We start from the raw sequence: 26,328 nt of genomic DNA on the forward strand, positions 1-26,328 counted from the left end.
GCTACAAAGTACCCATAATTTTGGCAAATTCATTCGTTTAGTCCTTGAAAACTGTGATTTTGTTGTTTATAGTAATTTTTATTTCCTTAATAATTTTTTCTTTCTCAAAGGTCAGAATAAGGTCTTGCTTGTTTTGAGATGACTCTTAAGATCATTAGTTTATGATTTGCATTTAATTCAATTTACCATTTTTGGTAAAATTCGGTATTTTTCCACCTAATCTCATAATTAGTGTGAATTAGGGTTTCAGAAGTTTTCTAATCGTCCTAGGGTTTTACTTTTTCAGTATTTATATGTTTTGTAGCTATTTAAGGCAAATCAGATTATAATTAATAAAAATATAAACTTTTTGTCAAATTCTTTCTTTGATGGATTCTAGTTTATCACCTTGTGGATTAAGGAACACCTCGTAGATTTGAGGTTTACTACTGAAAACTAATAGTTTAGTTTGTCCATCGAAAAGAGTATCGTGTGTGCTTTCTTCAGGCTTCCACGACATCAGTTGGTATCAGAGTCTTGACATACCTAGGTCTGATGGCTAATCGGCAAGATGGTGACCACCATAACAATGACGATGGCAATGACGTCGACAACACAGTCCTCACTAGGGCTGATTGATTTTTGTGAAGAGACATCATGATAAGAATCAACAGTTTTGTGACGAAACCAGCAGAAACTGGACTGGAGTCACAAAGCACTTGCTGCCCTACTTACTCGAAACTCTAATCGTGATGACAAAGAGGGACGTGATAACCAAATGCATGGCCTTCCCCATCGTGGTCCAAGTTGGAATAGGCGTCAAGACTACAATGATGAGAACAGTGAGAACGAAGAGTATGCAAAAGGAGTCCTTGAAAATCTTCATGTTCTTGCGAGGGATAATGGTCTAGATTATCAAGAGCGGAGAGACTATTGTATGAAAGCAGAATTCCCATCCTTTAATGGTAGTGTCTTCATTGAAGAGTATCTGGATTGGGTCAGTGAGGTTGATAAGTTTTTTGATTATATGGGTACTCTAGATGACAAGGAGGTGTGTTTAGTGGCATACAAGTTGAAAGGAAGAGCATCTACATGGTGGGATTGTGTTCATTTAAATAATATCTGTGAGAGAAAGCTTCAAATACTGTCATGGAGGAGGATGAAGAGGCTCATGGCAGAACGTTTTTTGCCATTAGATTACCAGCATGAGTTGTTTAGATAGTACCAGGATTGTAGGTAGGGTACCCAGACAGTTAATGAGTACATGGAGGAGTTTGACCAGTTGGCAAATCGCAATGGTTTGGAGGAGACTGAAGATCAACGAATGTCTAGAGTTGTACACGGGCTGCGGGTGTCCATCTGAGATCAGATATCCTTACAAACCCTATATACTTTAAATAAGGTTGTAACCTTGGCCAAGAAAATAGAATACCAGCATCTTAGGGTAGGTTCAAAGTTTTCCAACCGTATTTTGAAGTCATCCAGTTCCACAACCAACAAAGGTAAACAACCCATGTTTACATCGTGTTCACAACCTATGGTTAGAGAGAATAACAGTGTTAACCAACCCACGGTTGCAGTAGTAGGTTTCACAGTACAGCTAACAGCAAACAAAAATCCCTATGCTAAGCCATCTGGGAATAAGTGCTACAGGTGTGGAGAACCAGGGCATCGATCTAGTACTTGCCCTAAGTGAACCGTAGTGAATCTGGTGGTGGCAAAAGAGGGCGAGGTAGAGGATGAACAAGAGGGTGAAGAAGAGCATAATGGTTCTGATCCATATGTTTATGACCTCAATGAGATCCAAAATTATAAAGAAGGCAAGCCATTAGGGAGATCCCTAGTGATTTAGAGGTTGTTACTCACACCAAGGATAGATTACAGTGGTTAGTGGAATGAGATATTCCAAGCATATTGCACTATCACTAAGAGGGTTTGTGATTTGATCATTGATAGTGGCAGGGTGGAGAATATCGCATTGAAGAGTTTAGTTGCCAAGCTGGGGTTGAAGACAAAGAAGCACCTTTCTCCGTACAAAATAGGTTGGATTAAGAAAGGTATACGGAAACTTTGTCTTTCAACAATGTCGTGTTACTTTTTCTATGGGCAAATATTATGTAGATGAAGTAGTTTGTGATGTTGTTGTTGATATAGATGCGTGTCATTTAATATTGGGTAGACCTTAGCAGTATGACGTAGATGCTACTCATAGGTGTAAGGATAATGTCTATGTATTTTTTAAGAAGGTTGTTGAGATACTTGAGGTTGGGGAGTTTCAACAACAATGCTTATGTGGTTGCTCTTTCTCTAGATATGAATATTTCTTCCACCCTTAATGTTGTTGACTTACACGTGTACCGTTCTCCTGATGTGCCAGATAGTGGGAGCTTAGGGTTGAGTTCTTTTCAAGTAGGGGAGACTGATGTAGAACAGGCCGTATGGCCTTCCTAGACTCTCAAGCGCACCTGACATCGTGCAAGGCAAAAAGACACTAGTAGATATCATTTGGGCGATAGAGTTGAAATCGCATGAAATTTGGCAGGCTGAAAGGAAATGGTCTTCTGAGCAATAGTTGTTGCTTTGCCACGAGGTATCCTTGATTTTGGTGAATTTATCCGTTTAACCTCCAAAAACTGTGATTTTGCCGTTTATAGTAATTTTTGTTTCCATAGTAACTTTCTGCTAAAAAGTCAGAATAAAATCCTATTTGTTTTGGGACAACCCTTAAGGTCAGTAGTTTATGATTTTGCATTTAACTCAATTTTACAATTTTTGGTAAAATTTGTTATTTTGCCACCTAATCTCGTAATTAGTACAAAGTAGGGTTTCAAATGTGTCCTAATTGTCCTAAGGTTTTATTTTCTCAGTATTTATATGTTTTGTAGTTGTTAAAGACAAATTAGATTATTATTAATAAAAATATGGACGTTTTGTCAAATTTTTTCTTTGGTGGATTCTAGTTTATTACCTTGTGGATTCAAGGAACCCCTCATGGATTCAAGGAACTCCTTGTGGATTCAATGTTTACTACCAAAAACTAACAGTTTAGTTTATGTTCATCAAAGAGAACATCATGTGTACTTTCTTCAGACTTTCATAACATCACTAATTGAAAGATTCTTACTCTCCTACTTCCATCTTTAGGTCTTATTGACAGCCTTGGAGCAAAGTTACTAGAGATAGGCAAAGCCAAAAACTACAGAGAGCTAAATTAATCATTGGTCCTAAGAAAGATCCTCCAAGTTTAAACAAATGCTATGCATAAAAGATATAAACGTGCTTTGTATTTAAATTTATACAACAATAAAAACAACCAAGTCTTAGTCTCAAAAATTTAGAAATAGCAGTTGTAATAAATCTATTCATAATAAAGTAACTAAATTTTATATTAGCTGTCAACCTACCACAACCATCCTCTTTTCCCCCAAGCTTGGGACAGGTTGTAAATAAAATATGCAACACTAAAGTGGATTTTTTTTGGCAAACATGTGTGGTTGAATTGCCCCAACTCTTTGCTTATACTACTATATGCTTTAGTGGATACATAAACAGACTTCTAGCATGTAATGCACGCACATAAATTCAACACACACACACACATACACACACACACACACACACACACACATATATATATATATCCAGCTCCTCATTCCATCCTAAATAATAGACAGTTGTTTGACACCAAACATGACAATTTCCAACACAAGTCACAGAAAACACGGGCCAGCAAGTCGAAAGCCAATATTACTTTCTCTCAACAACATAAGTTCGCATTTTATCTCTATATTAATGTTCAACCAAAACAAAAAGAATGTTAAATGACTGCCTCTATTGTGTTAAACGAACTTGTTAGGACATATGTGTTTCACTTGTTTAGAACATATGTCATTCATTTATGTAATTGGATAATCTTTTGACAAAACGCACTTTACTTGTAATTGGGTAGAATTAGGATAAGTTTTATACTTCAAGAAACTATGTTTCAAGATCAAGTGTTGAAGTCATCAAGTCTGTCCAAGAAACAAGCTGAAAAGTGCAAGTTCATTAAAGCTCGACAGCATATGTCGAGGTTTAAAGAGCTGTTTCAGCCTGTGGCTCGACAGCTGCTCAATAGCATCTCAATACCTCTATCTGTCGAGATTTAAGAAAAACAGATTCTGAGTTCTGTTTTGATTTTAATCCGTGGATGTGTCTTTGGGCCTTCTTTTCTCCTAACCCTAGACATATAAAAGGATTATCTTAAGGGCCATCAAAGGGATACAAGTTGCACAAGTATTGAGAAATCCTTATTCATGCAAATTGTGACTTGAGACGAAGTTTTTGCCTAGTTCATCTCTCTTGTGAAGAAGTTGCTGTGTCTTTGCGCCGTAGGGGTTTGTAACCAAGCATCTTCTTGATCTTCATCGTGTGGATGAATTGAAGAACTTTGCAGCCAACAATCTTCTCTAGTTGGTGATTGAAGTCGCGTACTGGGATCCGCGCAATTGATTAGTCACGTACTTGGGAGCCGTGCATGGAAAGGAGAAATTGTCACTACAGAGCAAGTAAAATTGGGTATTGGGGTAAGGGTTCAACTGTAGGTTGGTAAGGTACTTGGGATTCCTTTACTTGTAACCACTTGTTGTGATAATAGTGGAATTTCGGGAGTGGTGACCTTAAAATCACCTAGTTGAGTTTTTGCTGTGTAGGTTTTCTCCATTCGTAAACAAATCATTGTGTCATTTATTTTCCGTTGCATACTTAGTTTAATTGGTGATTTGTTTGTGCTACCACGCGTTTGCATGTTAATTTGATTAATTAATAACTTGGCTAATTAATCAATAAATCCATCACTAGGGGTCAATACATTTTTGGCCTATCAAAACTCACTGAAGACACACTACAGTCATATTTATGCCAACTTCCACATTCATATTCCCAAACAACAAGTGCAAGTGGATACAACAAAGTGGAGAGGTTCATAAAGCAGTCAAAATAAACATGTTTTATGACATGGTCATCATCGGCTTAAAACAGATAATGCAATTATTATAATAATTCAACCAGCTCCGCAACTTTCATAATTTTCAATTAAAAAATAGCTAACAACAGGAATGAGATTAGGAGTAAAAAAAGAGAGGCCAGACCACCACCACCACCGCCGGCATTATCTACATAAACCACAAAGCTCACGGAATTGGGTCCCTCTTTTTAGCTTCTTGCAATAGCTCCTCCTGGACTCTCCTAATCTCTGCTTCCTTCTCCAATCTCTCATGCTAAAACAACACAAACACACAACAAATTATGCTTAATTTACGCTACAAATGCTTTTGAATTAGGACAAAGATTTAATTAGGACTAAGATTTAATTTCAGGAGAAATTATTATTTATACTAGGAGGAATGCTAATGTGGTCCTCCCTGATCAATGAGATGATGTTATTTATGCAAATGTATGTGTGAGTTTCCTAATTAGCACAATAAATAAAAAATAAAAATTACCAAATGATGTCATATTTGCATAAATAACAACATTTTATTGGTTGGGAGGTCAAAAAAGAGCACATCAACGGTCCTCTTGGTGGACCTAATAATTTTTCAAATTTTAGAAGGTGAATGATTATAAAATTGAAGTAGATCTAATTTCAAGTTTTAGGTTTTCAATGAATTTGAATATAATTCATTGAACAGAAAATTAGGGTTTAATGAAATCGGAGCTTGCAATTTGTGGAAATTGATGTGGAAATACAGGGAAGAAAGGGTTTTTAATAACAAATACAGTGTAGATTAAAAAAAATAAAAAAAGGGAGAAAAGAAAATGAAAACCTTTATATCTTGACGGAGAGAGATCCAGACGTGGAATTTTTCCACGTGTTGAAATAAAACGTAGGCTCCAAACATCATCCCACAGAAGGTTAAAAATCTCACCATTTTCTTTTTCTTCTCCTTTCTCCTTTCTCTGATCTATTTATTTATAAAATAAAATAAAAGAGTTTATATAAATTTGGCAACAAAGCTAAATAGATAGGCTTAATAAATGTTTACTAATAATAGTTTTACTAGTGACTTTTTATTAACATGATTAAAAAAAAAAAATTGAATAGAGAGATAATTTATTAACGTGATTTAAACTCTTCTAAAACTTTTTTAAGGGATTAGTTTAAAATAATTTCAAAGTAATTTTCTAATTATTAATTACTATGCGTTAACTTCTAACTACCACAACCCACAATTAAAATACTAATCCGTTTGAGATACCACTTCCAAAGATTAATTTCTTAACTACTATATATTACCACTGACTTTTTTTATTTATTTATTTATAAAAGAAGGGTTCTCTCTCTCCCTGTAAAACAAATGGATTGTAACAAGAATTAGCTAGATAGGGGTACGACTACACCGCCTCTTTTCTACAATAAATGTTAAATTCAGATAATTTTTCATGCATCTACACATGCTACACGAAGGAATTATAACAAGAATTAGCTAGATAGAGGTAAGACTACACAATCTCTTTTCTACACTAAATATTAAATTCATATCATTTTTCATGCATATACACACAAATGTAGCGTGCAACACACAGGACTTAAACTTGAGTGAAACTCACCCTACCAAGTTTTAGTGCCTTCTTCCATGCTTTCAAAAACAAAAATTAAATTTTCATGTGAGTCTCTCTCTACTTCAAATTTTAAATGTTTAATAATTTAGATTGTTCTTAATTATTGAATTGAGGTTTCACTTAAACATGATTTCAATTATTGTTTTGGATTGTTTTTAACTATTAAATTCAAGGGTTAAATATATGTGATTAATTGAGCCTTAAAGTTCAATGTATTATTGAAACTCATTTTATATATATGCCTTTATATAGGTACCTCTACCATCTTCCATTCAATTATATATATATATATATATGCCTTTTTTTTTGGTTTCCCAAGGTGTCCCTAGGTTTTTATCCTAGGACTAATCCTTCAAGGTACTGTCGGGCACCAAGGCGGAGACCTCTCCCAAGAAAGTTTGCTGCATCCACAAGGGCTCGAAACCAAGATCACTTACTTAAGCGACCAGAGCCCCTTAAACTCAGGCCAACCTTCGTTGGTATATATACCTTTTATGATACCTTAGTTTCACACAACATGCATTGATTATGTAATTTAAAAGTAAAATATTCATTTACTTTTATTAAATTATTAAAAAAATTATTTACATATAAATTTTGATTAAGCCATGCATCGCATGAGCATAATTCTAGTTATATATAAAAACAGAAACTTTTTCTTACAATTAAGGTTGTCCTACCATGGAGGGTAAGAAAAAAAAAAAAAGCCCACTTATCCTTGTGACACATACTGTTTAAAAGGTTAAGGGTGAGTTTGGTTGGACTTTTTGAAAAAGTGCATAATAAAAAAGTTGAGTTTTCAAAAAGTGCATAATGAAATAGTGCTTTTTGAAAAAGTTGAGTGTTTGGTAAAAGCTGTTAAAAAGTGCTTTTTGAAAAAGCTGAGTGTTTGGTTAGCACTTATAAAAGTGGCATTTTGAGTTATAAATTACCAAAAAGGACAAGATATATAAAAAGAGAATTCTTTGTTTTAATTTCCTCTCTTAATGCAAGTTATGGATACAATATTTTCACAAAAATTTCACAATAAAGTTTATATGACAAGTTGTTAAGGGTAGAAAAAAATAATAATGTCACTAGTAGGTCTAGATGAAAACCAATAACAACTTACTAGATAAACTTTATTATGAAATTGTTATAAAAATATTCTATCAATAGCACTATTTTTTTTTCTAAAAAAATAGTGCTAATTTAAAAAATTTAGAGATATAATAAAATGTCACAATATTTTTACAATACTCTTTATTTTTTGTTGTGGTCAATCCTAGTCTAATATTTTATTTATTTATTTATTTTTTATTTTGACATATGAAATATTTGATACCTCAACTATTATGAAAATTTGTTGCATTTTAACACAATTGAAATTTTGTTTAAAGTAGATTTTCATTTCCACGTGTCCCACTCCAGGAGGCAAAAAAAAAAAAAAAGTTAATTTCCTACCTTTTTCCTCATCCACCCGTTTCTTCCCCCATTCCCATCAAATATCTTTTCTTTTCTTTTCCTCCACTCACTAGTCACTCTCTTGTCTCTTCTCTTCTTCAGCTTTTCATCCTCACTCAAAATACACAGAAAGTCTCTTCTCTTCTTCAGCTTTTCGTCCTCACCCAAAATACACAGAGAAAGCAACCAAAACACACACACACACACACACACACACACACACACACACACACACACACACAGAGAAAAAAGAAAACACAGAGAGAGTGAGAGAGATTTGGGGACGAAATTGATGAAAGAGCCATCGGAGAAGACGAAGGTGGTGGTACGACACCTCCCTCCATCACTCACGCACTCCAATCTCTCCGTCAACGTCGACAAAAAATTCTCTGGCCGCGTGATTCTACTGTGCTTGATCTTCCTCCAGAACATTCCAGTATCATTCCGCAGAGCTCTTTCTTTTTTTTTCTTCTTCTTCTTCTTCTTGTGTGATTCTGCTGCTTGATCTCTTCTGATTTTGCTATATTCTTTTTTTTTTTTTTTTTTTTTTTTTTTTTTTGAGGAATCCTAATTTGCAAGGGATTGATTTTTTATTTTCCTTAGCTGATTTGGGAATTTGTTATAGATTTTTTTGTGTTTGGATTTGGAAATTTATTATTGAGAGGGCAGAGGGCAAAGCAGAGAGATGAAAGGAACGAGGAATGGTGTGAAATGGTAATTTGATAATTGCCCTGTGAGTCCAACGGATAAATTCAAACGTGCACTGGCTTTTTCCAAAATGGAGCTCTGAGCTCCTTTCAGTGATATGCGCGTTTCTTCACAAATATAAAACGCAACTTTTTTCAAAAAGTTGCGTTTTGTGCTGAACCAAACGCACATAAAGGGCTGACTTTTTTCAAAACGTGACTTTTGGGCTCAAAACGTTGAAACAAACGGGCACTAATCCTTGTGACACATATACCGATTTTACAAAAATTCTCTTCGTATGGACAATAGCAGAACACGTACAAAAAAGTTGCTTATTAGAGAATATTTAAGCACATCAAACAACTCAACTGCACCAGGTTGGCCCAGGTATACCCATCTTCTCTGTTTTGCGTGCTTTAAGGAACTAGCTAGGGTTGCCACTGATGACACTGAACCGAAATACGGCTAATGATTGATCTTAGTTGGACCCTACGAGGTCTTCTTCCAGAAATAAGGGTTGAAAATTGAAGTCATAAATTTAATCGGCGCCGATGACCTGTATTCAACTATATAGCAAAAGGATGTGTGTGTGCGCGTGCATGGGGTGCAATTTTTCCATCTCTATGTCGACGTACACACGCACGCATATATATATATATATACACACACATATGGTCCAATTTTATAATTATAAAACTATATGTGATATGATATCCTATCCACACAAAAATTGATGTGCTGTAATATAGGCTATTAAATAAATAAAAAAAATTTAAACATTAATTGTGAAATTGACACTCCATTAAACATGAAAAATGAAGACGATACTAATTTTGTAATTTGTAGATTAAAATAACTTTTCTCAAAGTAATAGAGAAAAGATATATTTTTCTGGTTAGAATCCATGCAGTGAGATATACGAATTATTGTACACTGCAAATCTAGTGCATTATTGTTAGTTTGTTAGGTAAAAGTGCTTTAAGGGTTTTTGAATTGAAAATTTGTGGTCAAATCTGGTATTAATTGAAAAGGTGTATGTCGATAGCTTCCTTCTTTAGCCCATCATTGTTACACAAATTACTCAAATTAATTATTGTTTTCAAATAGAATTTGGATTTTCTTTGAAATATGTCCTTTAAATTTTGGAGATACATCACTATCTTCTTATTATCTAAGCGGATTTATAATACTGTAAAAGTTCAGTTTTGAATTTATAATGGAATTTTGTTAGAATTCTTAAAATTTTTTTGTTAGTTTAACTGTTGACATCTTGCATATATAGTTATATTTTCCAACATACACCTCACGTCATATATTATATTTTCTCCTTTTGTCCCATTTCTTCTTGGGAAAATAGTGAGAAAAGTTTCCAAAGTAAGGTTTGCTCTTCTTCCAAAAGAATTTATGTAGGAGAGAAAGTTGCTAGATTTACTGTAAGCAAAGTTACCAAAGCAAGTTGAAAAGTCAAGATAGACAAATTGTTTTCCTTCTCAATTGATTTTTTTTTTTTTAAATAAAGTTTCAACTTATGACGTTCGCTTCTGATAATTGCCTTCTTTATTATTAATGCAAAACACCAATTAATTTTATTTACTAATGAATTACCTTTCTCATTTGCTATTCTTTATTAAGACCAAATAATTAACAAAAAAGAAGACCAAAGCCTATATCAAAAGAGAAGACTATACCTCATGCACATATAGTTACTTTAACTACATCGTGATGGTAAACATCCAACACTAATAGAAATATACAGGAGAATCTCACTATCGAAGAAAAAAAATTAGTCTATTTATGGAGTTATTTATCTTTGATTTTTTTTTTATCAAAATGTTTTATATTATTAGACTATGATAATGGTAGATTTTAATAATTAATGAAAATTGTAATACCATACTAATAAATTTTTTTTTATAATTTTCGGATATATACTTTACATAGCCTGCACATTGTGCAGGACATACACTAGTATATAAGTTGGATCCCACCTATGAAGTATGCATGCAACGGTGACATGTATCTATTTCTCAAAGCATGCTACAATGACACATATCGCATGTGATGACTTGGACAACTCTATTGACTACTTATTTGTTATGTGTCAATAATAAATACACGTATTAACTTAAAACTACTGTATCATCATCTCCTTAAATAGCACTATTTCTTTTACCATTTTCATGTTAAATAGGTTAAATACATATGTCCACAAATATGCATTATTTTTCCTTAAATTGCTTCTGCAATTTTTTAGCATTCTTTGGCCGGTTACAATGCTATATGGTAGAAATATGCACATAAATGAGTCCATAATTGAGCACTATTACTATTTCGAGAGGTGCTACGTCCACAACATTTTTACAACAAATCATAGGTGGTTAATTGTTATTGGTTCAAATTTGAACCTAATACTAAGATTACTTTTTTGCCCTAACAATAACAACCAGTAACATCCTGCCACTTAGGATTTGTTGTAAAAATGTTGTAAAAATGTTGTGGATATATCATTTCTCTACTATTTCAATTGCTCCATGTCCAACCGTTGGGCACTATATTGATGTAATTATAGAATTTTTTTTTTGAGTAAAATAATTATAGAATATTGAGCCTTCTAAAAAAAATTCCAAATTAGTAAGTGTTTGAATGTTTACTATTCCTTTTTAAATTCCTTTTGAAAAACCTGTCACTGTTATGGAATTTAACACATTAGTAATTATTAGCTAGATTTGTGTGACTACTCACATTTAGAACACATAATTTACAATTATATATATAAGACATATGTCAGGTTTGTAATTTATTGCTTGCATATTTCCATTTAAAAAGACTCCAAAAATGTGCAGTTTTGCACTTTTGTTTTCCCTTCTAGGCTTCTACTGCCTTTTCAAATTACATACGGAAAGTTAGTCTTTTTTCTTCCATTTATTTCTTATCTAAGTATTTAATTAGTTGTTTCCCTTGCCAGGTACAATACATTAACTCTGGTTACCTGAAAACTTGAATCGCTATCAGAATTTTCATTATTATTTGGGGGCCAAAGAGTTCAAGGGGGGTAATTTAGTGCAGTGTAGATACATTGCTTACAATGCATCCTATTTCCCCTGCTTTACACGTGGTGTAGATTGAATTTTTAGAGCATTTTGCATAGGCTTGGCAAAAAATCTAGTCTATTTTAGCATAAAAGCCTTTTTTTTTTATTATATATTTTTATATATAGGATTATAGTAAACCATTTTAGAAAACTTTTTATCTGAAAATGAAAAAATAACTAACTTTTTTTACAACATTTTCAAATACTCATAAAAAGTTTCTTAAAACAGATTATTAATGCATGCCCTAATACCCTTAATTGGGACCTTTTATATATTCACTTTTTAAAGCAATATTATCTATTTTATATTGCATTTTATTAAAATATCAATTTTTTAAAATGTTTTTTTTTCTTCACACATAATAACTATCATATACTTTCTTATTTTATCTCGAGATATGTAAGAAAAAAAAAATGCACAATAGATGTGTAAATTTACAATGTTACTACAATAATCATGCATTTTTACCCTACTTTGCAGAGAGTGAAATTTGGGTTTGTTAATATGATCATTTTCTATTATACAAGCACGTGCTCTCACGTTAAATTTTTGTTTGGGCCGAAGGGGGTATAATGGGCCTACTAGTCCATGGTGTATATAAGTATTTATGGGCCAAAGTTTTCTTTGGTTTTTTGTTTTTGCTTTTTGTCTATTAGGGTTTTGTGGTATGGTTGACTGTGGGAAAGGAATCAAGCAGAGGTCCTAGTCTTATAATTCAACTTCTCTTTGAGATGGACTCATGGATTGGGGACAGTTTGTCTGTTAGGGCTTTGTGGTAAAGTTGACCCCCCAAAGGAATCAGTGGCTTCTACAATGTTACTATGGTTGGGCCTCAAAAGTTTGGAGGAGGAAAGTTAAAATTTTTTTTGATTAATTGCATGGGTTTTGGTTGGACAAAGTTGGTCTTGCTAATTCTAGACCATATGATATCTCAATTGTTCTGACTTAGAAGAGTTACTTTCTTTTTCCATTGATGAGAGAAGGTAGAGTGATAGATTTGCCATGTGAAATCCTATTGTATCCGAAGAGTTAGGGATGACTAAAATAAGTCTAGGAATACAAATTTCGAATACAAATCCTCTTTCAACTCCTTGTGTTCCACTTATGCTCCTTTGATTATGATATAATATGTTTAATATTTTTTTACTTTCTAAATTTTAGCTATTTTATAAGGAAAGTAGAAAGAGTACGTGATAAGTTATGATTGATAGAATATAAAGTGTCAAGTTAAGATTGGTATATAATAAGTTTAGTGTTAGTGATAGACCCATGTAAAACTGATGTTATTTTTATCATAAGTTGACAACTCATCAAAGTGTGAAATTAGAATACAAATCCTCTGTATTACATTTTGTGTTTCACTTTATGTTCCACCAATCACAACTTGTCATATGTTTATTTATTTATTTTTTTTCCCATTTTAAATTTTGGCTATTTTATAAAAAAAGTTAAAAAAAAATACATGATAAGCTATGATCGGTGGAATATAAAGTGAAATACAAAAAATAGTACAAATGATTTATCTTTATTAGGTGTGTCCAGATTCTGGAGTATTGATGTTTGTATTAACCAAAAACTCATAATGCTGTGGGCACTTAGATTCTTTTGACACGTGTTATATATCACTGTAGAAATGTTATTCAATTTTTTTTTTTAGATGATTGGGTATTGCCAATGGAAGGTGAGAATGGAAAGCTTGAACCCATAGTCTTTATCTGATAGCTTATAGTAATATGTATTTGATAAATTGATGACACATGATTAGCAGCCAATTGTGCAGACTCGTTGAATTAATATTGTTGGCCTTTTGTGCCTGGGAGTACAAACTGGATTCTCCGACTTTTGGCAAGAGTTCGATGACTAAAATGTACAGGACTATTATTGGTTTGCACTTATATGGGTCCCACCAATGCCAAAAATGACTAAGGAAAATCCAGATGCTAAAGCTAAAAACCTGTAGGATTTGTAGAGGCTTTCCTTATGATATGACCACAGTTAACAGACCAAATGCCGGCTATGGTAAAATTTAAAAAGGTCTACTTCATTTGCCAATGGGTGGCTACTACCTTTTAATGACCTCTTTTAGATGGTGCCTTGACAAAAAAAAAAAAAAAAAAATGAAAAGCTCCTATAAAATATAGTTAGAAAATTGTGTTGGATTAAAGACATATATATATGGATGTTACTTGGAATAACTTAACTGACAAAGGCTTAGTTTTCATCAGAAGGTGAATTGGTTCCTGGAATTCCAGTTTTATACTCAGCATTTTGATATGAAGAGCAAAATTGGCCTTTTTTCATATTCGGATGCCTTGGACAAGCTACTCATGTTGTTTGGGACTCTGGGTAGCATTGGTGATGGCTCGATGACCCCGCTCACTATTTTCATTCTCAGCGGTTTGAAAAATGATTTTTCAGGAGCTGGTTTTGATATCCCAAATGAGGTCGTTGACAAGGTATGCAAAGTATTCAATGGCAGATTGATAAGTTTTCTTGAACAATATAGTGTAACTGTTGTATTAAACACCATAGTTACTACTTGCTTTAAGTAAAGCTTATACAAAATTATGTACTGAAAATTCCCTCAAGTGATCTATTAAATTTGAGCTGCATAGACATTATAAAAAAATAATTAGGATATTTCAAACACTGGCTTGAATTTGATTTACTTTAAAGACGTGACTAAGGGGCTGTCATGTGTCCTTACAGTACGCACTCAAGCTGTTTTATGTTGCCATTGGAGTTGGGATATCAGCTTTCATTGGTAAGAATATTTTGATTCATGTACTTATCTCCCCCCACCCCCAACCCCCCAAACCAAAAAATAATAATAATAAAGGGGAAAAAAAAAAGAAAAAAAAAAAAAAGAGAGGAAGGGCTCTGGAGCAGCAAGCCTGTTTGTTGAGTTGCTTGAGGATCAAAGCCTTGTGCTGACTTGCTATCCAATCCAAACCTGGTCAGGTTAATAATATCAAGACATGCCCATCACAAATTTTGAAGTCCAAGCTTTCCTATCAGTTGGTTTGGTTTAGCTCTGTGCCTGCATCTTTCATCTCTAGAGGCTTCATCAAAATTGAAGTCCTATTTGTATAGTCCTTTTCTTCCATGGCCTTTGCATTTTGCTTTTTTCTAGCTGTAACAAAGTAAGAAATGTGAAATGAATGGATCAAGTATAGATTTTGGCATTGTTTCACTTCTACCTAAAGCCATGGTAGTGCTTCTTTTGGGTCTTCCGACTGAACATTAATTGAATCAGCAGTATGATTGATTAGAAGAAAATGACAAATCAGGATATAGTACAGCAATTTTTAAAACCAAACTGATATAGTACAATAATAATATTTCAATTTCGATGCACAGATACAAAATTAACACCTTTGATATGCATGTACATGTTCATGCTTGACAGAAGGAATATGTTGGACAAGAACTGCAGAGAGACAAGCAAATTGCATAAGAATGGAATACTTAAAGGCAGTCCTCAGGCAAGAAGTTGGTTACTTTGACACCAATGCTACTTCTTCCACTTCCTTCAAAGTCATTTCTACCATCTCTTCTGATGCCCATATAATCCAAGACACGATAGCTGAGAAGGTTTTTTATTGCCTGAGAAATACTCTTTTCCTCTTCTATATGCTATTGTAATTAACATCATCAAATATTTCTCTTTTACTGTAGATACCCAACTGCCTGGCTCACCTCACATCGTTCATCTTGAGCCTCACAGTTGCATTTCTGCTTTCTTGGAGACTTGCACTAGCTGCTTTTCCATTGACACTCTTTTTTATTGCTCCGGGAATTGGATTTAGTAAGGTACTGAAGGGCCTAGGAACAAAAATGAATGATGCTTATGGGATTGCTGGCAGCATTGCAGAACAAGCAATCTCATCAATCCGAACTACCTATTCATATGTGGGGGAGCATCAAACACTACATAGATTTAGCTGCGCACCCAAGAAAAGCATGAAGCTAGGCATAAAGCAAGGTTTGAAAAAGGGGTTGCTGATAGGGAGCATGGGGACGATTTATGCAGTTTGGGCTTTCCAGGCTTGGGTTGGAAGTGTTCTTGTCATTCAGGGAAGTGAGACGGGCGGCATTGTTTTCATTGCTGGAGTCTGCATCATGGTGGGAGGAGTGTGAGTTGCTTTACTACATACTGCTAATCTGCTATCATTCTTCCTATTGTTTGACTCTATGATATGCAATGACAAGTTTATGCTTGGGAAGCGCTTGCCAGTAGTGCATGGTAAAATATATAATTTCATGAATCCAACACAAATATGACATTTAAGTATAAAGTATGGTGAATGCAGTGATGTTACAGACAGAGTATCTTCAATATGTAAAAAAAAAATGTCCTAAAATAATTTGGGAATTCTCCCAGTAATTTAGGAAATAGTAAGTCTTTTCAAGTTCAGTTTACTTAATAAAAGTTGGACCTTTAGAGTGTTGAAAAAAGAAGTTTGTACTTAATGAAAGAATAAAGAATTTTACTAGAATTGGTATCCTTTTTTTCCCTGGGGAAATTTGTGTTGTCGCTATTCACAGCTTCAACTTGTATCTTCAGGTCCATTATGAATGCACTCCCAAATCTATCTTTCATCATAGAGGCAACAGCTGCTGCTACCCAAATTCATGAGATGATTGACCGGATACCTGTTATAGACTCCGAAGAAGAAAAAGGAAAGATTCTTCCAAGTGTGAGAGGACAAATCGAATTTAGAGATGTTGACTTTAGCTACCCATCAAGACCTGATACTCCAATTCTTCAAGGATTCAATCTCAAAGTTCAAGCTGGAAAGACAGTAGGTCTTGTTGGAGGCAGTGGTTCAGGCAAGTCTACTATCATTTCTTTGCTTGAAAGATTTTATGACCCGGAAAAAGGAGATATTCTCCTTGATAAGTACAAAATAAAGAGACTACAGCTTAAATGGTTGAGATCCCATATGGGATTAGTTAACCAAGAGCCTGTTCTCTTTGCAACATCCATAAAAGAGAATATTCTGTTTGGCAAGGAAGATGCTCCAATGGAAATTATAATACAAGCAGCTAAGGCTGCAAATGCTCACGACTTCATCATTAAACTACCTCAAGGATATGAAACTCAGGTAAGCCACGATTTTTAGTCCATATTCCAATAAAAACCTTGGAAAAAGTTTTGATTCAATGCTGTTTTAAAAAAAAAAAAAAGTTTGGACCCAATGCTGAAATTTGACTTTGGGTTTTTCTTGTACCTCAGGTAGGGCAATTTGGGGTTCAATTGTCCGGAGGGCAAAAACAAAGGATTGCCATAGCAAGAGCCTTGATCAGAGACCCAAAAATTCTTTTACTTGATGAAGCCACGAGTGTTTTGGATGCAGAGTCTGAAAGACTAGTGCAGGAAGCCTTGGACCAGGCTTCACAAGGAAGGACAACAATTATCATTGCCCACCGCCTCTCCACAATCAGTAAGACTGATTTGATAGTCGTTCTTCAATCAGGAAAAGTGGTTGAATCTTGTTCTCATGACGAGCTAATGGACATGAACAGTGGAAAGGGCGGGGCCTATAGCAAAATGGTGCAGTTGCAGCAATCATCCATGGAAAATGAAGCATTCAGTAGTTCCTATTATCAAACAAAAGATACATATAACAGAATGGCGAATTTTGCGAGGACTCCCCAGACATCTATCAGTAGTATGTATAGTACCCCAGCCCACACTGACAGCTCAAAATTTTCCATCAACCTTGCACATTCATTCCAAGCAACCCAATTTTCTGAATGGCGTTTACTGAAAATGAATGCCCGAGTGGAAGCAAGCTTTACTTGGATGTCTAGGGGCTGCTGGCTCGGGAATGGTTCAGTCACTTCATGCCTATTGCTTGGGAACAATCATCTCAGTTTACTTCGAAGACAAATCCACCATCGAATAAAAAATTATATTCTATTGCTTTATCTTCTTAAGCCTGGGAGTTATCAGCTTCATTGCCAATCTCTGCCAGCATTACAATTTTGCAATTATGGGAGAGCGTTTACAAAAAGGGTGCGCGAAAAGATGCTCGGGAAATTGCTAACCTTTGAGATAGGATGGTTTGATGAAGATGATAACACAAGTGCAGCCATCTGTGTACGCTTAGCCACTGAAGCCAACACGGTTCGCTCCCTCATTGCAGAACGTATGTCACTGCTAGTTCAGGTTTCCTTTAGTGCCTCCCTAGCTTTTGCACTTGGATTATTAGCTTCGTGGAGGGTATCCATTGTAATGATTGCCATGCAGCCTTTACTCATTGCAAGTTTCTATTCTAAGAGTGTTCTAATAAAAAGTATGTCTGCAAAAATTAAGAAAGCACAAAGTGAGGGCAGTCAACTAGCAAGTGAAGCTACCATCAACCACAGCACTATCACTGCATTTTCATCTCAAGAAAGAATATTGGGTCTATTTGAAGCAGTAATGAAAGGTTTCAGGAAGGTGAGTATCAAAGCATCATGGTTTTCTGGTTTGGGTCTGTTCAGTTCTCAATTTTTGACAACAGCTGCTATAGCTGTGACTTTCAGGTATGGAGGGAGACTAATGAATCAGAAACTAGTTGCCCCCAAAAACCTTTTTCAAGCTTTCTTCATCTTGATCAGCACTGGTAAGAACATTGCAGATGCAGGAAGCATGACTTCTGATATAGCCAAAGGTAGCAGCGCCATTAGATCAATTTTTGCAATCATAGACAGAAAAAGTGAGATTGACCCTGAAGACCACAATGGTGTTAAAATAAAAAAAATCCATAAGGGGTCAGATAGAACTCAAGAAAGTGGTTTTCTCTTACCCAGCAAGGCCTGAACAAATGATCTTTAAGGGCCTAAGTCTCAAGATTGAAGCTGGAAAAACCATTGCACTTGTAGGACAAAGTGGTTCAGGCAAATCCACTGTCATTGGGTTGATTGAAAGATTTTATGACCCCCTAGAGGGATCTGTACTGATAGATGGGAGTGACATCAAGCGCTACAATTTGAGGAAGTTAAGGTCATATATTGCATTAGTAAGTCAGGAACCCACCCTTTTTGCAGGAACTATTCGTGAGAACATTGCTTATGGAACAGAGGATGCTACAGAATATGAAGTAAGGAAGGCAGCAATGCTTGCGAATGCTCATGAATTCATAAGGTATGGACATCTCTTTATATTGCTACAAAAAAAAAAAAAAAAAATGTTACATCAAGTTTCTTCATGGTAAAGTTCCATTTCTGAAATGCAGTTTGATGATGCCTAAGAGATCACCAGTAAGCTGCTAGTACTCCACCGATTTGAAGCAACACCTGCGAAGAAAAAAGTAGGTGATCGACAGAGAGCACCGGTGTGGTGCCGGCCAAAGACCCTCCGACGATCAAATTAGAATCTTTGAACAACCCTAGAGTGCCAGAGTTGAGGTATTTGTGCGTACCTTTGGGTCATGGGGGTCTTGGGGTATATATAGTGGTGTGTGGCAGAAATATGCGCCTTGGTGAAGAAGTACTTTCCCTTTTAAAAAGAGTAATTCACGGATCTTTGCCTATTGTGTTGAGCCCTTTCCTTATAGGGATCTTCTTAACTAAGTCGAACGCGTAGCGCAAGAACTTTCCTTATATTCACATAGGCAGAGGTTAAGATAGGCTAAAAATGAAAGTTGGATTATACCTTCAGCCTTCACCTGCAAAGGTCGTCAGCCAACGTGTAACTCTTATACTGTCGTCAGCTTACGTACGCCAACGTGGTCCGTCAGCCAAGGACATCAGCCAAGGTCGTCACCCCTGACTCGTCCACATGATCCGTCAGCTAAATATTGCTGCGTGAGGGGCATGGCTATGAATGCTAAAGAGGCGTCAATGACAGCAGTTGACGGATAGCGTATTGTCGTCAGTTTCTTGACGTGCATTTAGTATGTAACGAGTGAACTTCCGTCAGCTTCTTAATGTTCCGTCACCTTGATAATAACGTCACTATCACAGTTCTACTAGTGATGGTTATGAAACTTACTGTGGAGAAAGAGGAGTTCAACTATCAGGAGGCCAGAAACAGAGGATAGCAATTGCTAGAGCTATACTGAAGAACCCAAAAATACTTCTTTTGGATGAGGCAACCAGTGCACTCGATAGTACTTCAGAAAACCTAGTCCAAGAGGCACCAGAGAAGATGATGGTAGGCAGAACATGTGTAATTGTAGCGCATCGATTGTCCACAATACAGAAGGCAGATTCCATAGCTGTGATAAGTAATGGGAAGGTTGTGGAACTAGGATCACACTCCAGCCTACTCGCTATTGGAAGTGGCGGGGCGTACTATTCTCTAATTCAGCTACAAAACAGCCATTCCTCTTAAGTATGAGTCAAAGATAATGTGTATGTGTAATGTGCATTGTGTAATATGTAATAACACAAGTTTCTCATAAAGAAGGGAGACCAATGCATTAGAAGATGTTCAAGTTGTCAAATATTGAATGAATAATTTAGTGAGTAATGATAGTCACATTCTCTTTATTATATACTCCATGTACAAAACGCATGATTGTGTAATTGTGCATTAGTGAGTGTGTAATAAGATTTCCGTAAGTTAAAATATTCCTAGACTAGGTTCACACGTGAAAAGGAATGTTAGAATATTGATTACGTGATTATATTCAATCTCTCCCATTAGTATAGGGTTTTAGGATAAGTGATTATTTATCACAAATTCAATACTTTCTAAGACAAATTCACTGATCAGATTATGTTCAAGATTAGATTGCTTAATAACAACTCATTCTGCAATAATAACATGTGATTTATTTATTTATTTTAGGCATAAATGCAATTTTAGTCCCTAAACCAATTAACACGTGTTATTTTCGTCATTTCCGTCAGTCAACTGACGGAAATTGTTGAGGTGGTTGCCGGAGGAATTAAAATATTATAAAAAATTTCACATCACCATGACACATCAGCAAATAAATTTAAAATATATATTAATTTTAACAGAATTAAAAAGCATAAAAAGAAAATTTAAAACATAAAAATACATCATATTTGAATAAAAATAACCAAGAAGATGAACCAAATCACAAGAACACAAGAACATGAACCCAGATCATAAGAACATAAGAATATGAACCCAGAGCATAAGAACACAAACCCAGATAACAAGAACAGTACTCAAAGAATTAAAAACTAAAAGGGGAAAGGAGAGTTTTCCGTTGGTTGCTCTTTTTGGCTGAACCAGATCTCATTGCTCTTTTCTTCTATGGAAATTATTATAACACCATATTAGACATAAATTGAAGCAAACCCCAAATCATAAATTTACACCCACAGCAACACAAACAACAAAATCTAAGAAAATTTCAAACCAAAATCCACCATACCCATTGATTCACATAATCCAAATACATTTGAAATCAAAATCCAAACCAAAGCACATGTAGGCAACAACATCAGATCTTAACAACCAAATCTAAATTCCCAAACCCAAGAGAAAAAAGAAGAAGAAGAAGAAGAAAGTGAATAAACCATAGCCGTAAACCACCGCTATCACTGGTGGTGGTTATGGTCCATTGTGGTTCAGCTGCGGCTAACCTCGGTGCAAAGCAAATAAAGAGAGCTGGGTGAGATCAGAAAGGGCTTTACGAGCAAAACCATGGTGGCAGAGGCGCTGAGATGATCAAGGTTCGGCCATGGAAGCTTTGAGGGAGAGAGAGAGAGGGTGTAATGTGATATCTCTGTTTCTTGTAGATTGAACCAAACAGAGGATAATAACAAAAGGGGTCAAGAGACTCAAGAGGCAAACCCATCGCCCACAGCCAACACCACCATGCCGATCCACGCCAAAACCCATCACCCACGACCCCCACCACAACACACCGATCTAGAAACCCAAAAACCCAACTGATCTCCATCGTTAGAAACCCACAAGAACGCACCGATCTCCATCGCCTGAAACCCACAAGAACTCACCGTTCTCCACCGCCAGAAACCCACGGCCCACCACGTCAATCTACCACAATCCTCAGCCCCAAACCCACCAAGCAAACCCACCAAAATCCGATTAGCAATCCTCAGCCCCTTGACCACGATGATCTCGCCTCCATAATCGTCCCCACAAAACTCTCCTTCACCGCCACTCCAACACCTTTTATTGATGGTTTAGGTTTTGATTTTTGTGGAAGAACACAACACCATTTTTTGAGTACTGTTCTTGTTATCTGGATTTGTGTTCTTATGCTCTGGGTTCGTATTCTTGTGTTCTTATGATTTGGGTTCATGTTCTTGTGTTCCTGTGATCTAGTTCATCTTCTTGGTTATTTTTATTCAAATATGATATATTTTTATGTTTTGAATTTTCTTTTTATGTTTTTGAATTTTGTTAAAATTAATATATATTTTTTAAATTTATATGCTGATGTGTCATGGTGATGTGGCATTTTTTATAATATTTTAATTCCTCTGGCAGCCACCTCAGCAATTTCCGTCGATTGATTGACGGAAAGGACGAAAATAACACGCATTAATTAATTTAAGAACTAAAAGTGATAAAAATAAAATGTAGGGACAAAAATGGAAAAACGTCAAAATGTAGGGACTAAAAGTGCATTTACGCCTTTATTTTTACCAAAGCTATACTCATGCTTCATCACAAAGATGATCCTTAAAGCCTAAGATATATAGTCAAACTGTGCAGAAAACACTGCTTTAAAGAAGACCAAGCCGCAAAATCTTCTAGGCCTCCTTCAACAATTTGTACATAAAAAATGACGTTAGCTTGCTTAGCTCTGTACTGCAACATCTGCATAATAGTTCTACTCATTTGATCCAGAAGCCAATGTCATGCAATGATGCAAAATAGTCTCTGAATTGAGGCAAACATGCACAGTTCTTTACTTCTTTTCAAATTACTTTTAAGTCGGATCGAATACATGTATCTTTTATCATACTAGATATCAAATATATTTGCAAAGGCATCCAGCCATATACATTCTAGTGACCAACGTTAGAAATATATGGCAGAGTTGAAAATTTATATATGGTTTCTCATTAATGAACTGAATTAATTAATTACAGCTGCTTTGTCACTTCTATACTGACACAGATACTTCAATAAACAAAAAACCTCTAACTAACAGTGTTAACAAAACTAACAACCCACTAATTGTTCCTACTAATTAGATAATTACTCTTGTATCGCACTAACCTTTTCTCTATTTACTAACAAATGATAAACGGCCTACGCATAATTGCATGACTACTAAATTGCATGTCGTTGTACTGATGAATACAAATAAATATACAAGCCGAGTTAATACTCCCTCCTCAAGATGGGCATAGATGTTGTTGATCCCCCATCTTGCTTAAAAGAGTTTTTTTTTTTTTTTTGGGCGTAGAATTGCTTAATAGAGTTTGAACTTTGAACTGTTATAAACCAAGTGTTTTGTGAATAAGTCGGCTAATTGATGCCACGAGCATACATGGAAAGTCTTGACCAAACCTTCTTGGATTTTTTCACTTACAAAGTGACAATCAAACTCTATATGCTTGGCACTTTCATGAATCAAATACCGGATTTGCAGCCATATATTATCACAGTACAGTAAGGTTGGTTGAAGATGTTGTATCTGGGAATCTTTGAGCAATACTAGTGGCCACACAATCAATGAGTACTAGAGATATGCATGAAACGCAAACTCAATGCAAAACCCCTAAAGTTCAACCCTAAACACAAATGATGCAATGCGTGATCTAGCATACATGAAAGGTATGTAATGAGACACTTAAAAAGTTAAAAAGAAAACTCATAAAGGAATTAATAGCTTATCAAAAGACGTTTTGGTTTGGTTAGGAAAAGGTAATATTTCAATATCTATTAGTACTAGTGTACCATTTTCGGCTATACATATTATAAATATTTATGACCATTTCAAAGAATAATACTAATATATATATGTATGCGCGTGTGTAGTAAAATTTTCAATAAGTTTGGCTATACATTATTGGAACAATCAATACGTTATTGGCTGTGTTGTCTGTTTAATATAGGCTTCTTGCTTGCCATGAATTTCTTTGTATCTTTTTTTTTTTTTTTTTTTTTTATATATAAAAAAGGAAAATATTATAGATTAACTAACTAGGGGTGGCAATTCGTGTTCGCGTGTCGGGTTCGTGTCGTGTCAATTCATACGTATCCGACTATATGAGTCAACACTAACCCGACATGTTTATTAAACGGGTCAAGATTCCTCAACCCTAACACGACCCATTTATTAAACGGGCCAGTCGTGTCGACCTGTTTATCTAATTTTATCAAAATGAAGAAAAACATTTATAGAAAAACAAGCAAATAAATATTTTAAATATAAAATTCAGAACTAATGAGTAATTGTATTACAAATAATCATTCAAAACTAAATCATATCTCAATATCATAAATAATCAATCACAATACATCAAAGAAAATAAACTACAACAACTAATAAGTTTATATACTTATAGTTTGAATGGTATATTGGTAAAATTTCATTTAATTAAACGGGTCAGACGAGTCAAACGGGTTCTATAGGTTGAACCCTAACCCAACCCGTTTATCAAACGGGTTCGTCGTGTCAACCCGAATATGACACGAACCCATTAAGCCTCAACCCATAACCTGCTAATTTCGTGTTGTGTCGTGTCGAGTTCGCAGGTCATGTCCAATTTTGCCACCCCTATAACTAACATTGTTATCAGTTAAAACAGGACAGAATCTAGTACAATAAATTCTCAACATATTGCAATATAAAAGGGGAACAATAGTAGAATTGGGGGAGGGGGATACAAAACAGGATGAGACATCAGTATTCAGCAGAGGATGATCCCAATTTTATTAAGGAGTCAGCGTAGAAATTGGCTTCTTTGAAATAGTGAAACACCTTAACATGAGACCGTTTAAGCTGAAAAATAAAATCTAACTCGAATTCATTTGTTAGAATCAAGTCTAGTTGAATACAATTCATTTGGCTTATTTATATCATTTGTTAGCTTAACACAATTCTAACTCTAATTCATCCCCAAAAAAATAAAATCAAGTATAGATTTAATTTTTACCCAAAACACAATTAAAAAAAAAAAAGTTTATTACCCAAAGCATTACTCGGCCCACAATACAAGCCCAACACTTTTTTGTTTCTAGTATTTTTCTTCTCTCTCTCTCTCTCTCTCTCTCTCTCTCTCTCTCTTAAAATGGCAAAATGCCCTTAAATTGTGTGAAACTCATAAAGGAATTAATAGCTTATCAAAAGACGTTTTGGTTTGGTTAGGAAACGGTAATATTTCAATACCTATTAGTACTAGTGTACGGCTATACATATTATAAACATTTATGACCATTTCAAAGAATAATACTAATATATATATATATATATATATATATATATATATATGTGTGTGTGTGTGTGTATGTGTGTGTAGTAAATTTTTGTACCAATCAATAAGTTTGGCTATACATTATTGGAACAATCAATACGTTATTGGTTGTGTTATCTGTTTAATATAGGCTTCTTGCTTGCCATGAATTTCTTTGTATCTTTTTTTTTTTTTGTTGATAAAAAGGGAAATATTATAGAGTAACTATCATTGTCATCAGTTAAAATAGGACAGAATCTAGTACAATAAATTCTCAACATATTGCAATATAAAAGGGGAACAATAGTAGAATTGGGGGAGGGGGTGATACAAAACAGGATGAGACATCAATATTCAGCAGAGGATGATCCCAATTTTATTAAGGAGTTAACGTAAAAATTGACTTCTCTGAAATAGTGAGACTCCTTAACATGAGGCAGTTTAAGCTGCAAAATAAAATCTAACTCGAATTCATTTGTTAGAATCAAGTCTAGTTGAATACAATTCATTTGGCTTATTTGTATCATTTGTTAGCTTAACACAATTCTAACTCTAATTCATCCCAAAAAAATAAAATCAAGTCTAGTTTTGATTTTTACCCAAAGCACAATTAAAAAAAAAAAAAGTTTATTACCCAAAGCATTACCCGGCCCACAATACAAGCCCAACACTTATTTGTTTCTAGTATTTTTTTTCTCTCTCTCTCTTAAAATGGCAAAATGCCCTTAAATGGTGTGACTTTTTTGGTCCTTCGGCCGTTAATAAGTTGCTCACGCTTGTCCTACAATCTTTGTCCTCCAGCAAATGCTTTGCTCGTTAGTACTGTAAGCTATACCTGAGCAAGTGTTTAGCTTAGCTTTTCTATAGGGTCAAAACAATAGCATATGTATGGCAGCATTCCTAGTTTTTTTTTTTGCTCATTCCTAATACATCTGATCAATGGGACCATCCTAACTTTTAAGGTGTAAGGTTTGCTTTTGGATTGAACAAACAAACAAATCATATATATCTGGTAGTTGGTACTGATCTTGATAACTTCTTTTCCATATTTATGCCTATGTTAAAATAGTATACTCCATTTCCATGAATCTATTTTTCATGAAAGAGAACTTGGAAGGGTAAAAAAATTAAAATAAAAACCCTCGAAGAGAGAGGAGCTAGCCTGTTACAATAT

General features: G+C 34.9%; 1 pseudogene; it reads left to right on the plus strand.

Annotated features, from left to right (window-relative positions):
• The first annotated feature begins 757 nt into the window (after positions 1 to 757).
• LOC142629013 (putative multidrug resistance protein) lies at positions 758 to 20,130 on the plus strand (annotated as a pseudogene).
• Positions 20,131 to 26,328: the final 6,198 nt, after the last annotated feature.

Source organism: Castanea sativa, chromosome 3 (genome assembly GCF_040712315.1).
Source record: "Castanea sativa cultivar Marrone di Chiusa Pesio chromosome 3, ASM4071231v1".
Taxonomy (NCBI): Eukaryota; Viridiplantae; Streptophyta; class Magnoliopsida; order Fagales; family Fagaceae; genus Castanea; species Castanea sativa.